Source organism: Lissotriton helveticus, chromosome 4_1, assembly GCF_964261635.1.
Source record: "Lissotriton helveticus chromosome 4_1, aLisHel1.1, whole genome shotgun sequence".
NCBI classification, from domain to species: domain Eukaryota; kingdom Metazoa; phylum Chordata; class Amphibia; order Caudata; family Salamandridae; genus Lissotriton; species Lissotriton helveticus.
The window spans coordinates 2,084,840,763-2,084,857,444 of record NC_136063.1 but is presented as its reverse complement, the minus strand read 5'-3'; positions in this window follow the sequence as shown (position 1 = coordinate 2,084,857,444).

The window sequence follows — 16,682 nt, the reverse complement described above, 5'->3', positions numbered from 1 at the left end:
TAAATGCCCTTTGTGAATTCCAAAAGTCGTAAAGTTAACTTTCGTCTCAGATTACTTCTGTGAATCGGACCCTCAGTTTATACCTGAAGGCAAACTTTAGACTTGAAGTCTAAGTTTAGTCTTCAGGTCTAAAGTTAACCTTTAAGTCTAAAGTTAGCCTTTAAGGTCTAAAGTTAGCCTTCAGGTCTTAAGTTAGACTTCAGATCTAAAGTCAGACTTTAGGTCTAAACTTTACCTTTGTGATTGGGCCCTATGACTTCAGGTGTAAAGTTATCCATGTATGGCATATTATCAGTTACAACATTGTCAAGGCTTTACAATACAGACCAAAACCCTGCATGTCTGTGCCCACACCACAGAACAGCTTTTAGGTAGTAGTTGGACCAATGTCCCAGTCCTCGCTGGTCCTAGGTACGTCCTTATTTTTATGTTTATGAGCTGGTGGCTCTAATTCTGCAGAAGATACCATTATCTCTGGTGGGCATCTATCACAGTCCGAAGGGTAAGGGTGGACGGAGCTCGCAGAGTTGAACTCCGCGGAATTTCAAGGAGTTACCCAACAACTCTGTCAAATTCTGCGGAGTTCGGTGAGTGGGTGGAGTGTGAGAGACCAACCTGTCCCATCCTCTTTCTCCTTCCAAGCACATCATCAAACTGTTCAGCAGGAGACAACAGACAAGTGGAGTACACGGAACAGCCACAGGCAGCAGTATAGCAGCTAAGAGGCTGGTTTAAGTATACTGCCACAAGAACGCAATGTATTGAAATAGCAGATCTTAAACAGAACATCATCAACAGAACAAAACGAAAGACAGTTATCATATTGTACGCATGTGTGCAGATTTCGCAATGCCAGCAAGCCATTCACTTTAGACTAATTTCTACTAAGAAATTTCCCCTGCCTGCACACAAATTTACTTACATTGGCTGACAAAAAAAATGACACGCTGCAGATCCTAAAATAGCCAAGCAGGTTTTTCACGGGGTCGGATATCAGGCTGCTGATGAAACAATTAATGCTGGCTCCTTTGTGGACTATTACCCATGCACACCTCCATAGCAGAATTACATCTTACGGAAGACGACGCACACAAACTAGGGAAGCCAGCGCCAATATGCCTCTGGGTAATTGCTGTGCTTTAAAACATAACAGACTTTTCTTCTCTCTCTCCTTGTCCCTGCACCTTGGGTGTTTTACATTGCTTGTAACTGTTACCAGCTGGGGCCCCTGCTCCTTACCTGTACCAGTCAAGTCCTGGACTCCAGAGCCCGCCACGCACAGCACCATTAGGCAGGCTGGGCCCCCCTTCTCAGACGCCTCTCCTGGCTGCTCCTTGATGGCAAGCAGCTGCCTCCGTTTGTTTGCACTTCCCTGGCTGCTCATACAGGGGAGCCCAGTGGCACCACCCAGGCCAAGTTCCTCCTCAACAGTAACAATCTCCTCAGCAAGAGCACAAACTGCGGAAGTCAACTATGACATAATGGGCAATGGATTCCTAGGAATACCCATGTCTGTCGAACTCAGTCAGCTTTGCTCTTTAATCAAGTTGTACCTCTCAAAGAATCCCATGTGATGAAAAATCTGTGCCCGAAGTCAAAGTTCAATAAATACCCAGGACTAAAGCTCCTCTCTCAAGTCACAGCAGAAAAAAGCACAGTAAGATGGTAAAAGCCAAAAGGTCTCTCATCCGTGCCAGCACAGTTCATTGTGAGAAGGCCAGAGAGGTCTTGGACACAGAAGCGCCCGCTCTTGGCCTGGTCTTCAACAAGGCATGAGCTCTGCATCGGCTTGGAGCATCCTAAATGCCGCCCAGCAGGTTAGTCCCGTTCTTCGCTCGGTTGTCAGAGCAGTTTTTAGCTAAAAAATGTTTAAGTTCCAAGTTTAAGATTTGTGCAATCTGGACACCTTGAGCACCTCCAGCAATGGTTCAGGACTGGAGGGGAACCACTTGGGAGGTTAGGACTCATACAGGCTGAGTCCAGGTGCGGGTTCAAGATGACACAAGGAGATGATGGACGGAGCGCTGAAACTTTTCAGACACTTCCAGATCTGGGTTAAATCCTTCATCATTCTTTAGCTCACTTCGCCGCCTCAGTTCAGACCCAGCTATATGCAAATCAGTCTTGACCCTGTGCCTCATGGGAACAGTCCAGTCCGAACTGCCAAGCAAGGTCTTCCCTGAACTAGAAACAAGTATCCTGAGACCGGTTTCTGGGTAACACCCTTCATCAGCCAGGCTAGCTGGAATCCAGTGGCAAAGTGAGCAAGGGACCCACGTCTGGGTATACCCTGCTAACATAGGGTGAACAAGATGTTAGGAGCCTGATATGTCCTTGTGGCTCTGAACAGCAGGCCAGCAAAAAAAGCCTAGGAGCCACTTTTATAGTCCTGGGTTCAGGGGGAGAAGCAGGATTCAAGCAGAAGGTCAGGCCTTTAAGGGTTCAACGCAGGTTTAAGGCAGCAAAGCTGTCCTTTCAGGCCCAGCACAGCAGTCTTGTGGAGTTCACGGCAGGCCACAGTAGCAGGCAGTCCTTGCTGAGGTCCAGAAAGTGAACTGGAGAGTATGTTTGAGGGTCCTATTTTAGTACCCGGTGCGTTCTATTAAGTAGGAGACATTTCTGGAGGCTTCTCTTTAAAGTTCATTGAATTTCCTGACTCCCCTGACCTGGCCCCAGGCTGGCTGCATGGACAATATAGTGGTGACAAGGCCTTTATGGGAAGGAGGAGCAGAGTCTATTCAGTGACTAGTGGGGCTGCCCCCATCCTGCTAGCAGATGGCCCATTCAGGCACGCCTAATCCCTCTACTGTGTGACTGTTTGGGAGGAATTCACAAAGTCCAAGGCAAAGGGCTTATATTTCCAAACCGAAGTGGCAGAATAAAACTGAATTCCGGCTGCAGTGGCATGCCTGGGACATGTTTTAAGGGGCTTTTTAAGTGGGTGACACAAAAAGTGCTACAGGCTCATTAGTAGCATTTAATTTACAGTCCTAGGTTCTATGGTATTCCACTCTACAAGGGACCTATAAGTAGATTAAATATGCCAATCAGATGTAAGCTCATTTCTACGACCAACAAAAAATGAATTCAGCAAAAAAGTGGGAGGTAAAGGCAAAACATTTGGGGGTACCCTTCGAAGGGGGCCACGTCCAACGGTATGTTACCAATGTTGATGTCTTCTGCCCATGTTCAGGCCAATCCTGAATTCTTTGACCAAAAAGAGACTTTGGATTCACGGTTTAAGACCTGTTCTGCCAGGCAGCACCAGAGGGTCCTAATAAGCCATGAAGATGCAAATGACATAATAGTTCCAGCAAGGAGCCAAGCCCATTCAGTCCCTGCAGCAGATTAAAAACACCAGCCCCTGCAGCACAAGTGGTGCTAACTCACTGTAGCACCAGAGACCTTATCCTCTGCAGAAACAGAGACATTAGCTCCCCTACAAGTGCCAGAGACAGGGAATCTTTAAATAAAAGATAATTCACAATGCAGTTTTCTTCCTTACATGTTAGGTACTGGTGTAAAATAAATGTGAATGCAGTCTTTGTGTTTAGCTGTATATTTTCTTTGCATAAGCTGCCTGTCTCTGCCAGAGGCACAAGGGAGGCAAAGTAGCAGATTTAGATTTTTAGAGAGGTTTTGCAATTAAAAAAAAGGGTGAAACACAAATGTCTAGCATTTCTTTATACCTTTTAAAACATGTTTCTGTTTATACATGTGTAGCCAGCAGCGGTGCATCCATTCAGGCTGAGGGGCCACGCCACCATCTTTTTCAGCAACAAAGAGTGTCTGTCAGGCTGAACAAAGGTCAGCCTGGCAGACACTCTTGTTCAGGTCAGGCAGCCAGGAGCAAGACATACACTAAATAAGCAAGCTACGGCTGTCTGGGCTAAACTTTGCTATGCTTAGGATTTCACAGCCCTGTGGGTGTGAACTCTTCAGCCTGGCAAAAGTGCCTTGAGGCCTGCCCCCTCGTGGCGAGGGGTAGCGCCACTGATTGCCTCGGTCCTTGGCACTTCAGTTTTAAGGCCTGAAGTGTCCAGAGTTGAGTATCAATCAGTGACACCCCATCACAAAGTGAGGTGGAGTCAGCAGTTTCACTGACCCCATCCCACTCTGTGTCGAGTGAGGGATTGCGACCTACCCTCATTGGCTGACATAAACATAGCCAATGAGGGAAGACAGCAGGCCCAACCCCCAGGGACCAACGAGCCTTCCCTCACAGAGAGCTGGCAATTTTTATGTTTTTTTGATGTTTGGTGCATGAATGCGTTTTTGTATATTTATGAGTGAGTGTTATGAATGGTTGTGTGTGTGTGTGCATGTGTGAAAATATGGGTGGGAATGAGTGTATATGTGTGTGACCCTCGTGTCCCTCCCTACTTAAATTACTGCCCGCCGCTGGGTAAAGTCATTTTCAGGAACTATTTGCAAGCAGGCTGTATATTTGCCTTAAATGACGTGTCCAAAACACTCTTGCTCTAAGAGAAACTGCAATTTCTTAGTCTGTTCATACCTATGCACATAAAGTGTATATCACAGTTTGCAGCCAACTCATCACTGGTGTTTGCTAAGTTAACCACATTTATATTCCAAGTGTATTGTTATAAGGAAGACAAAGCGCAGGTAAGTGTAGAACTGTTTTTTATTAGTCTTCACACCACCACAGGTTTCAGTCAGCTGGAGTGCGCTGTGGAATGTTGGCAAACAGAACGAGGACAGTACCAACTGGGACAGGGAGGAGGGGGGGTCTGGACTGTACCATAGAAAGGAAATGACAACACAACTCCTTGCATAGGGAGAACGATGGAAAAGAGACAAGAGGAGAGTGAGAGAGAGGCAAAGGAAATCAGAGGAGAAAAGAAGGCAAGGATGCAATGCATTAAACGAAAAGCAAGAACTTTCACATTGCACAATAATCTCTAATCCACACAGGAGTGGACCTGATTCTCAGAGTTCTCTTTGGCTTGGGTGACTTTGACTCGCTCTCTAGATTAGAAATGTGATCAACGTCACCCCCTTGATTATGATGAATGATTCTGTCCATGCTCCAGATTTGTCTTTCTAGTTGGACAACATTTTTCCCTACATTGGATATTCTGCAAGGCTCAGAGAAACTGGACGCTTCTCTTCTGTGTGGTTTGGGCAGGTCCACACGGACCCATTCTCCTTCTTTGAACAAATGGGGTTTGACGTGTTAGGTTTGGTCATATCTGTCTTTGTATTTGATGTGGTATCCGTCCACCCTTCTGGAAATTTCCCTACGGTTGACCACAAAAGTATCATTTCTTTTCTAACCTGGAGGAGACAGACTTGTTTTAGGGACCCTGCTTTTGAGTGAGGTGAACAGGGAAATACCTGTTACACTATTGCGGGGGGAGCGATAAGCCCAAATTGTCTCCTTTAAGGCAGAGTTGGCCGGTGTCCCCATAACTACTACCCTCTGAAGGCATTATTTGAACATACGGCTGATCCGTTCCACAAGACCATTAGCGCGGGGACAATACAAGGCAGTCTCGTGATGATTGATGCCCATGTATGACAGAAACTCTTTCATATTTTCTGAGGTGAATTGCACCCCATTGTCAGTAACTAGGGTGTCAGGTATACCCTCATCTCAAAAAACGCCTTCCAAGAATTGTGTGCAAACTTTAGTGTTTATTTGATGTACACATTTATATACCACCCAACGAGTGTGGTAGTCCACTAATACTAAGATGAAGCGTTCTTTTAAACTTATTAGGTTGAGGGGACCTATAATGTCAAGGGCCAACTTGAAACATGGCCTGTCCGAAACCTCAACTGGAGACAGAGGGGATTTGCGGGTTTGATGAATCTTGTCACTGCGGGTACAATCCAAACAATCTTTTGCAACGTTCTCAGTCATAGCATCCATGCCTGGCCACCAGTAGTCCAAGCAAATTTTGTTCTTGGTGAGACTATGCCCCAAATGACCCATGTGAGCTAGTTCAACTATTTTCTCTCTTAGATCTTCAGGTGGAACCACTTTCTCCCCACGGCAAACAATACCTTGTGGTATATTCAATTCTTGTCTTACATCCCAGTATTTACACAGGTTTGCCGGAACATCAATTTTAGTAGCAGGCCACCCATTTCTGATGAACTCTTTGATAGAACACATTTCAGCATCAGCTTGCATAGACATGTCCTATTCCTCCTTGTTCAAACAAGTATGTTGGAGTACGACATCATCACAATCATAAGAAACATTTTTGCATTCGTCCACCGGTGGAGAACATGATAAGAAATCAGCAACAATGTTTTTGGAACCTGGCACATACTTAACAATGAAATTGTACTTTCAAGCCCTAGGATCCTTCTGGCAATCCTGGGGGTGGTTCTAGTCGACCCTTTTATGGTAAATGCAAACATGAGGGGTTTGTGGTCAGTCTTGACAGTGAATGGAATCCCCCAAAGAAAGTACCGGAAATGTTTGATCGCCCAAAAGCAGGCAAATGCCTCTTTTTCCACTACAGAGTAGTTACATTCTGCACCCTTCATGGCACGGGAGGCAAATGCGACGATCTGTTCTTCACCATCAGCAATTTGGGTAAGACTAGCTCCCAGGCCTTTGTTGCTGGCATCGGTGCAAAGGATTGTAAGTTTGGTGGGGTCGAACCTTCCCATGGATGGGGCAGAAATTATACATTCCTTTACAGTTTCAAAGGCATAATGACAGTTGTAAGACCACCCAAAGGGAGTTCTGGATTTGAGTAAACTCCTTAGGGGTTTAATTATGGAAGCATCATTTCTGATGAACTTAGAGTAATATTCGAATAGACCCAAGAATGATTTGAGATCTTTGAATGTAAGTGGGGGCAACAGTGTTACGGATAGCCTCTACCAGGTCTAATTTGGGTTGGATACCATCTTGAGAAATGGTGTGTCCAAGGTACTCAACAGATCCCACACCAATACGACATTTTTCCTTTTTGAGAATGAGACCCGCTTTACCCAAGTTGCATAACACCATTCTGAGAGTGGAATTGTGTTCCTTCAGATCCTTCCCATAGATGAGTATGTCATCCTGGAAGCAAAGGGTACTGCGAAGGTCTGTTAGAACATGTTGTATGATCCTCTTGTAGGTGGCAGCTGCCAAGGCCAACCCAAATGTCATTCATAGGAATTGGAATGCCCCAAGAGGAGTCACAAAGGAGGTTAAGTGACATGAGCTTGGGTGCAGCTCTACCTGGTGGTAGGCTGAGGATAAATCCAGAACGCTGAAACAGTTGGCACCTGTGATAAGGGTGAGGACCTCGTGTATGAGGAAAAGGGGGTGCCTATCCACACAGATGTTCTCATTGAGGTCCCTGAGGTCTACCCACAGCCTGATGTCTTTAATGGACCCTTTGGTGGTGAGGACAATTGAGGCCAACCACTGTGAGCATTCAATTGGTTAAATTACGCCTAAGGGCAATAATCTGTCTAGTTCAGTGTGAAGGGGGGCTTACATCATGTGTGGTATGGGTCTGACCTTGTGTGCCACAGACTTGGTATTAGATTTTGCCTGTATGGAGTGTTGGTAATCCTTAAGTAAACCCAGCTCATCAGAATAAACTTTGGGGAAATGGTTGCATACTTCCATCCCACCAAGTGAGAGATCCACCAATAAAACCTGATCCGGACTGTTTGTATCTAGTTTGATACCCAGTTCCCTTTGGTTTTTCCACCCTAACCAGTTAGATCCCTTCTGGGTGACGTAAATCCTGCCCACCATATTCCTGCCTTTAAACCCAAGTTCCATGGTGGTCAGGCCCTACAAGGGTATGAGATCCCCATTGTAACCACCCGGTTGTATGTCAGGGGGCTGAATGGTCTCTTGCCAGGAGGGAAAAAGTTGGGATAATACCTTAGCATCAACTAATATGTATGGGGAACATGAATCTGCGAATACAGTTACTGGTTTATTGTCCAGGGTGATATCGCAAGAAGGAAATTTGACCGTATCATCAGTATCTTTAAGTTGAAAGATTAACTTAATCTCAGGGAACGATTCTTGTTCAATTGACAGCACAGATTTGGAGTGCTGATCTCTACAAACCCTGGTCAAATGTCACCTGACAGAACGGGCTTGGTATATGGGATTGTTCGCTAGGTGGCTCGGGCTCCCACATCTATAGCACTTGAGTTTGGTCCCTGGAGGGAACGTATTAGCAGACTTACTTTTGGTATCTTTACTTGTGTCGTGTTTGCTTATAGCGTTAACCTCTGTGGATTTGTCTCCCTCTACTTTCATAGCAATCATGCTGTATGCCCAACCCCTACAGCTATGTCAATGGCTTCCTTGAGATCTGGCAACAAGAAGTCTCTGCAGAATCCTAGGATTGTTAGTGTACCTAACCAACTGGTCCCTAATTAGAGACTATTGAAGAGATTCAAACTCACATGTGTTCGCTAGGCCCTATAAGGAAGCAATGAACAGTTTAACTTTTTCACTTTTCCCTTGTGCCCTTGGAAAGAACTTATGCCTCTCTAACACCACATTAATTTTCTTGCTGAAGTGATTCTCTAATTTGTTGACTGCTACCAGGTACACATTTTCATCATCATCACTATCACTTTCCCCATCAGCTGATACAGAGATATCATCATAATCCTTACAGCCCTCAATCCCTAGGTTGTGCAGTAGGGTATGTAGTTTGCGTATAGGGGAACATTTCTCCCCACCAATAGCAATTAGGTAGGACTATAATAATCCAAACCATTGCTTCCATGGCAGCAAGGTTCTCCCCCCTCATTGAGGAAGGGTGGAGGTTGTGACCTGTTAGCCTCTGCCATGTCAGACCCAGACAAGGGAAGCACAGAAAGAATGCAGAGAAAACAATAGAGATGACAGTAAAAGTTATTTTTTTGAAAAAACTACAATTGTCCCCTAGTAGAGAAAGTAACCCCCGTCTTGACTAAAATGAATATAGTAAGCTGGGCCCATCAGCGTGAAGTGACACAAAGGGCAACGGTGGAGTAAACTCCCACACCGGCTTGTGCGCTGCACATAGCTGTACCCATCAGCGTTGAAGTAATAACAAAGGAAAAGTGACTTCTCCTGCAAAAACAAGCTCTCCACTGGTGAAGACTGGCTTCCACGCTTAGTAGGGAATGCAGTAAAAGCTGTGCCCATCGGCTTGCAACAGGCAATAAAGTAGGACAGCTGTGCCCGTCAGCATGAAAATGCAGGCAGGACGAATGACTATAAAATGTAATCTGTGGAGTGATACTCCCACACCGCGTGAGGTAAACAGTGAAGGCTGTGTTTGTCAGCGTGTGGCAGGCAATGAGCAGTGATTACGACAGAGTTAGGCTCCCACATCATGACGAGAGTGAAGGAAACAGCTGTGCTCGTCAGCGTGTAAGGACGAGCTGGAGATTTCACATAAACCCTTGGGAGGGTGGACATAGCTGTGGCCATGCCAGGAAGAGTGGATGAGAACAAGCAAACAACCGTAGGCCAATGCAGAGCGAGCCCCGCTCGGGAAGGAGTGGCTATATGAGGGAAACCGCTTCTTTCTCCGTTGTGTAATACGCAGCTCCGCCCAAGCAGGAAGGGAGAGGGAGTCCACAAAGAGGACAGAGAGGAGACAGGAAGGGAGGCACCCACCAGGGTCCAGCCGACCACCAGTGAGTTGAGACAAGGGGAAGCAGACTGAACCGTTGAGCTTGAAGAGAGCCATAGGAACGCTCTTCACCAAGGGAACAAAAAGCCCTATAGGGTCAAGTCAGCGCAAGCAGGCCCATCAGCAAGGAGGAATCAGGGGTCAGGACACAGTGGCGAAGGCAGCTGGGGGTGCCGAGGACAAAGCGTGAGGAAGAATCTCGATAAGGCAGACACAGCAGGCAGAGCACCCTTTGAGGTAAAGCCAGAGGAGTAGGTTCAGAATGATCTGAAGTGAGGCGATGGATCATGGAGGAAATAAGCGAGAAGACTTCTGTGAGGGTGGCAGTACAGTAAAGCAGGACGAAAACATAAGAATCCACAGGAGCAAGATACTGAGATGAGAATGAAGTACTCACTTGTAGTTTGTAGAATCAGAACAGCTGACCTGAAATAAGCGTTGGGGGTGGTGGTGAATCGTCCCCACCCGGTGAATCGTCGCTAGTGTTACAAGGAAAGACAAAGCGCAGGTAAGTGTAGAACTTTTCTTTATTAGGTTTCACACCACCACAGGTTCCAGTCAGCTGGAGTGCGCTGTGGAATGTTGGCAAACAGAGCGAGGACAGTACCAACTGGGACAGGGAGGAGGGGGGGGTATGGACTGTATCATAGAAAGGAAATACAACATGTATATTCCTGACTACTCAGAACAGCACAGAAGTACCCTTGTTATGGTTCGAATAGTAACAAATTGAGTGGCTTTGCAACATGTTTATTTCACCTTAAAAATATAAGTGAATACTGGGCAAGGGATCATTTGCATTTAGTCTATCTGAATGCTGAGTTTTACATGTACATAGAGTTGTTTGAGAACACTTACATCTAGAGATTTTCATGTCAACAAACCTTATCTGATGCTCCCAAGAGTATATTATCCTCTTTCTTTCTTCCTGTTTTATTCTCGCATACAAGTGGATTACACACACCTCTTCATAAATTCCTTCACAAGTAGGCACACACAGGTGCATGCACACAAAATTGATCTAGTGCCACCCATAAACACATTAATACTACCTTCTATTTTTTATTTGGCTATTATGTAGTTATTTGTATAGAACAAATACCTGCGTTCCCTTAAGTGCACACATTATTTCCAGAAACATACTCATAGACATGCAAAAGAGATATTTAGGCTACAGTTATACCTCAAATGTGTACTAAAAATAAAGAAACTTAACTAATTCCTGTTCGCAAATAAACATTTGGAGTTCTAGACTATCCTCACCTTTGCCGCATTTCCATACAAACACACATGTAATACACTACTCTCTCTTTGATACTGGGTTATGTCATACTCTGAGGGTAAATGCTGCAATTGAGACTTAACATGAAGGAACTTGCAGATAGCAGCTGACACCGTATATTTCACAGACAGAAACCAACCTGTTGCATATTAGTTTGTATATATATGACTTGGGAAGATGGGACTGTGAGAACATGAAACTTTTGCTGTGCCCACCATCCCCACCCATGTTGCAAGGACAGGACATACTTTACCCTTTGTCTCATCTGTGCTCAAAAGGGAACCTGGCCTGTGCAAATGGCCGCATTCCACACTAAAACAAATCTTTATATAACTCTTGAAAATAAGCAGTGCTTAATTCATCCAGGGGCTTTCCGGTGCTCAGCCATGGAGCTCAATTTCAAGTAAATTAGCCTAATTACTTAATTTAGATACTTGAATTGTCATTTATGGATGAAAAAAAGCACTGCTAGTAAACAGCATTATGAAATGCATCAGCCAAATGTATATTTTTGTTTTAAAGAATAGGGGCTTCGGCACCAGTGACACAAGAGGGAATCTCCTACTCCCAGCAGACCAGCAAGCAGGAAAAGCTACCAGGTTTCTCCTGCTATTGGCTTATTTTAGTGTTTTACTTCAAGGGTGCCTTCTGCTGAAATATTGCAATGTGAGACCAGCTCTATGGTAGCCAGATTTATGTTTACAATCTTATTCATATCAAATAGGAGTGCTTGCGTTAATCCAGGCAGGTAGCATATCCAACGATAATTTGTTTAATTGAATTCTCATACTCTATGGGCCCAGTTACGAGTCTGGCGGTACGAGGACCATCAGACTTATGGATGCGCGGCAGTGATAAAGCAAACCTGGGCCAGCTATGGAGTATACATCAACTGTTGAAATAAAATCAGAACATCAAACCCTAACACATTAAACCACCTACTGTGGCACGATCTACAACAGAGGGAGAATTCGCCTGCAAGACTGTACCTGCAGGAGGCACTGGCAAACACAGGCTTATCGCCCTTATGGGATACACACTGTCACCATTCAGTTTTAAAAAAATTAGTGTGGAAGTCACTGAAAATACAGTCATTGGGGAGGGCAAAGCTGCTTTTTCTGTCAGAGTGCATGCTTGGATGATTTTGAACTTGTACAAGACCCTAGCCCAGCAACAATATTGTAACCTGGGCTATTCAAAAGCACTGAAATTAAAATTCCTAAAGTTACGATTCGGAGTGATGACATGAACACAGCATCTTCCTCCATGGAAAAGGGTGCATTCTTTCACAATATGCAGTCTGTGCAAAAATGGCCAGGGGGACATCATCAACACCATCTGTTCTTGCACGGAGATGCTTCAAGAAAGGAGGCATCTGCTAAAAAATCCCTTTAATCAAAGGGGGATTCGGACAAGGAAGCAGGTAGTTTTGGCCTGCTTCGACCCCGCATCACCACAATTGAATACTAGACTAATTAGATTTCTCGAAGCGGCCCAGGCAAAAATGGCAAACTGACACTAAAGCTTTTGAACATTGGAGTAGTTGGTCTATTACTTTTCACAGGGGGAGCACTAATCGATACAGGTGACTGTGTTACTTACATGGTTTGCTCCAGCATGTCTAATTTTGTATTTTTAATATTGTAAAGCAACAGAAGCATTTTACCTTTTCAGTACGATGACATTTTATTATAGTGGTCGAATATTTTATATATGGTTTTATTTGTGCATGTATTGCAATGGTTTTAAGTAACTCTGCAAATAAACTCGAAACTCGAGATGCTCGGCAGTGGCAGTCAGGCTACCATTGCACCGGCGGTCCGACCACCCCATTATGACTTGGGTAGTTATACCACCATGGGACCGCCACTGCCAGGGAACTACCATTCCCTGGAAGTGCTGTGGCAGTCCTGAGGCTGCAATAAGCTTGAGGGGTCTGCCTGGTCCCGCCAAGCATATCAAGAGTTTCCTCTCCATCAGGGTTTTCATGGCTGTTCCTCCTCCATGAAAACCATGGAGGAGAGGAAACTTGTGCCTCAAGCAATGTGTATGCACACAGGGGGGCACAACAAGCCCCCCCTTTGTGCAAGCATACTAGTTCATGCATGGCATGGACATGACAGTCCATGCCATGCAGGAACCTTGTGTGGCGTTCCCATCACGGTGCTGTTTTCAAAGGCACTGATGCCTTTGAAAGAGGCACCGCAGTGGGAACCACCACGCTTCCCACCCACCAGACCACTTTTAAGTTGTAATATGGTGGGCGGACGGGCAGCAGCCACTCTTGGTGGTAAGGGGCGTGGCAGTGGCATGCAGCCTACCCCCGAACCATCAAAAGTCATAATTGTGACCTTAGTATTTTATTGTAAATGGACTACAGGACTCAGCATTCAAAGGAAAATCGGTATTTTGACAAATTATTCACACCAGAATTAGAACAATTCATCTCTGTATAAATATGGAACACTGCTTATATGAAAATGATGTTGGTGAAGAGCGCACACTGTTACTCAGGTTAAACAGGGTTAGATTGATATTCGTGCTGTGTTGTGGAATATGCCTGCGAAGCATAAGCTGAACTACAAGGAAAGTGGCCTAGTCCCAAAATGGCGGCTAGGACTACAACACGCACTACAGTTTGTACAGTATAGACATTAAACCAAACACTTTTAATGATTCTCTGTTCAATTCAAATAATATTCATTGCAGCATCAAATATGTGCTTATTATAAATTCACAAAACAATAAATTGTATTACAACCCATCGGTAGTACATTAAACTTTTTTATGTGGCGATTGAAGAACCTAATGCATTTTGGGACATTATTAGTCTCTTCATCAGGGCTATTCTATAAAAGAAGAAGGAAAACAATTCAAATGTTTCACATTGTGCACAGCCCTAGGTTTGTTAATGGAGCATTTCAATGGTCATACACATAGTGACATGCACCCTCCACCATGGTGCTCTTTAGGAAAATGTGAAAACACGTACTACTTACTTTCCTCGCCCAGGCAGGTACTATTTAAAATCTAAAAACAACGACAACAGGAAGGTAATTGGAAATATTTTTGAGAAAACAATGCTCATGAACTGAATCATGGTGTATATGTCAGCTAAGAAGAAATGCAACACCTACTTGATCAAAAAACACTGGTGCGGCTTTTAGAAGGTAAAAGCCGATTGCGAATGGCGATACTGTGTGACACCTGTAGGAAAGACACAACCACAGCTCACTGGCCTGCACCCTTACAACCTTTGTAAAAGGCAGTTTGTACAAACAAATGCTCGCACATAAAAAAGTTTGCTGTACTACTGATGGGTTGTAATACAATGTATTGTTTTGTGAATTTGTAATAACCACATATTTGATGCTGCATTGAATATTATTTGAATTGAACAGAGAATCATGAAAAGTGTTTGGTTTAACGTCTATACTAAACAAACTGTAGTGCTTGTTGTAGTCCTAGCTGCCATTTTGGGACTAAGCCACTTTCCTTGTACAGTGCTTATATGAGCCATATTAAAAAAATAACTATACGTGTCACAGCATGTGTCCTGCTATGTCTATTCTGCTGCACAAACACCATTGGGGCTCATTGGATCTCTGACACAGCAATGTTGCTATCCTTATAACGATATCAGAAAATAGGATTGTATGACAGGGGTGACACAGGTAATTGCAGTCCGCAGCACCAGCAGTAGACGGCGCATTTTGCTACCTTCTAAGACAATGTTAGGATCTGGCACTCATTTTTTGTAAATTAACCACTGGTAAAGACGAAATATATACGATTCCTGTGATATTGTGGGTTAGTGGTGTTTGGAAGGCTCTATGTGAAAAATCATTGGCCAAAACATCACTGCCTAAAAAACAAGAACCAACATATTGTGAAGGTAAGTGCATGTGAGTAAGTATAGATTTAGGATTCCATACATACATCGTCCAGGTACATATATGGAAGTTAGGAATAGTAAACCTGTCTCTTTATACACTTACCTTCACAATATTTTTAGTTCTTGATATTTAGATTTAAAACTTTTAGCTGCATATGCTGGTAGAAAACCATGTTGAATAGGAGTACAATGGCCATATTCATTTAGGATAGGGAGGTGGTAGAATACTTTCAAGGACATGAATGTCATGAATTGAAAACATGGTTGGCTGCTTGTATTATTGGGGGACTGACAGTTTTCAGACCCAGTAAATGTAGGATGAGAATATTGTTTTCTTTGTTTGGGGAGAGTTTGTGTTTCATTCCAGTGTGTTGCTTGAGCTTCTTAATAAAGGTGTTTATGGTATTCTGTAAATTGTCAATTGCTTAATTTATTTGCATTATAACCACATTTCCATTGCTGGCATTTTCAACTTTTAGCGTTATGCATGTGCCACTGTAGTAAGCACCTGCTTATGAGTGCACCATATAAAATCAATAAAATTCCAATGAATGCGCTGCTTCGTTGGCAGACGTGAACTTGCACTGCCCTAGGGGTAGCACATACACTGAAAAATGGAGTGGCTGTTTAAAAACCGCTCCATGTTTCAAAGTGCAGGCAGCATGCTGAGATTCCCATGCAGGTGGGAGCAGTGATTTCCTCACTTCCTCAGTGCTTCCTACTGGGGCTTCCTGCTGGAGCCACACTGACAGTGTGCCACCTTTGTGTCGAAGTGTAGAGGTAAAGTAATTTGCATTGGGCCATGCCCCCATGCATATGTGTTAAAATCTAGATTGCGACGTAAACATTATCGGCGCCATCTTGTCCCCTTTTAGCTCAAATGTGCGCGTAAGTAGCAGCCATTTTGAACGCCATGGCCTCTCTGCCCACTGCCGATAGCCAGCGCTTCTCTCTCTCTCCCTCTCTGACCCCGCCAGCATCCCCCGCGCGCTGACAGCCCACGTTCTCACATGCTTGGGCCATAAACCACCCCTTCAGCGCGGCCCTGCCTCGGAGCCACATCCCGTACCCGACTAACACCTCCCTCCGTCCCTTTAATGATCACGCATCCTTTGATGAACCCCCCTTCCTCTGTGCCCGATTGCCCCGCCCGATCCCAGGCCATCACCTAGCCCTGCAGATACAGTTTATTGCCCCCTACAGTAGGAAGCTGTCCTTCTTCGAAGAATCTATGAATGATAAAGGCCACCACCCCATGAGATCCGATCAGCCGCGCACATTCCGGGAGCCGGAGGGATATCCAGCTGCGCGATAGTCATCACCTACTGAGATCAGGGTGGGACTTTTACTGTAAATATGTGTGGGAACGGGTTTGGAGCGGAGATTCCGAGGATGCCTTTCCGTACATCAAAATATTAACAAGAATGTGTTCTATGTATGTAACCAGGGGCGCTGGTTGAGAGGTAGAAATGGGCAGTAGGCGAGATTTTGTCAACAAGGGGTTTATTGTTGCCAACAATTGATCCGAACAGTTAGATTTCAAATAGTGTGATCGTCGCGGGGATCTACTCCTGCTGCGTCTCCGTTGACGGACTTTCTCCTTCTTTCTGCATCCCTCGGGGGTCTGTGGGGTGGGTTCTTCTTCCTCCGAGTCCGTCGCGGCGGGACGGGAGACTCTCCCAAAAAGGTAAAGAGAAACAAAGGACTGTGAGACGTCTGCACACGATATTTACACAGGGGTAGGGAGTGAGGGAGTCCACCGGTGCTCTATTATACAAGGTGTGCTGAAGTGGGGTGGTCAGGGACCGTGCTCAGGGAAAAGGGAACCGGGAGGTTTAGGTAACCCGTGGTTTGGTACCTAGTGTACCTCCAG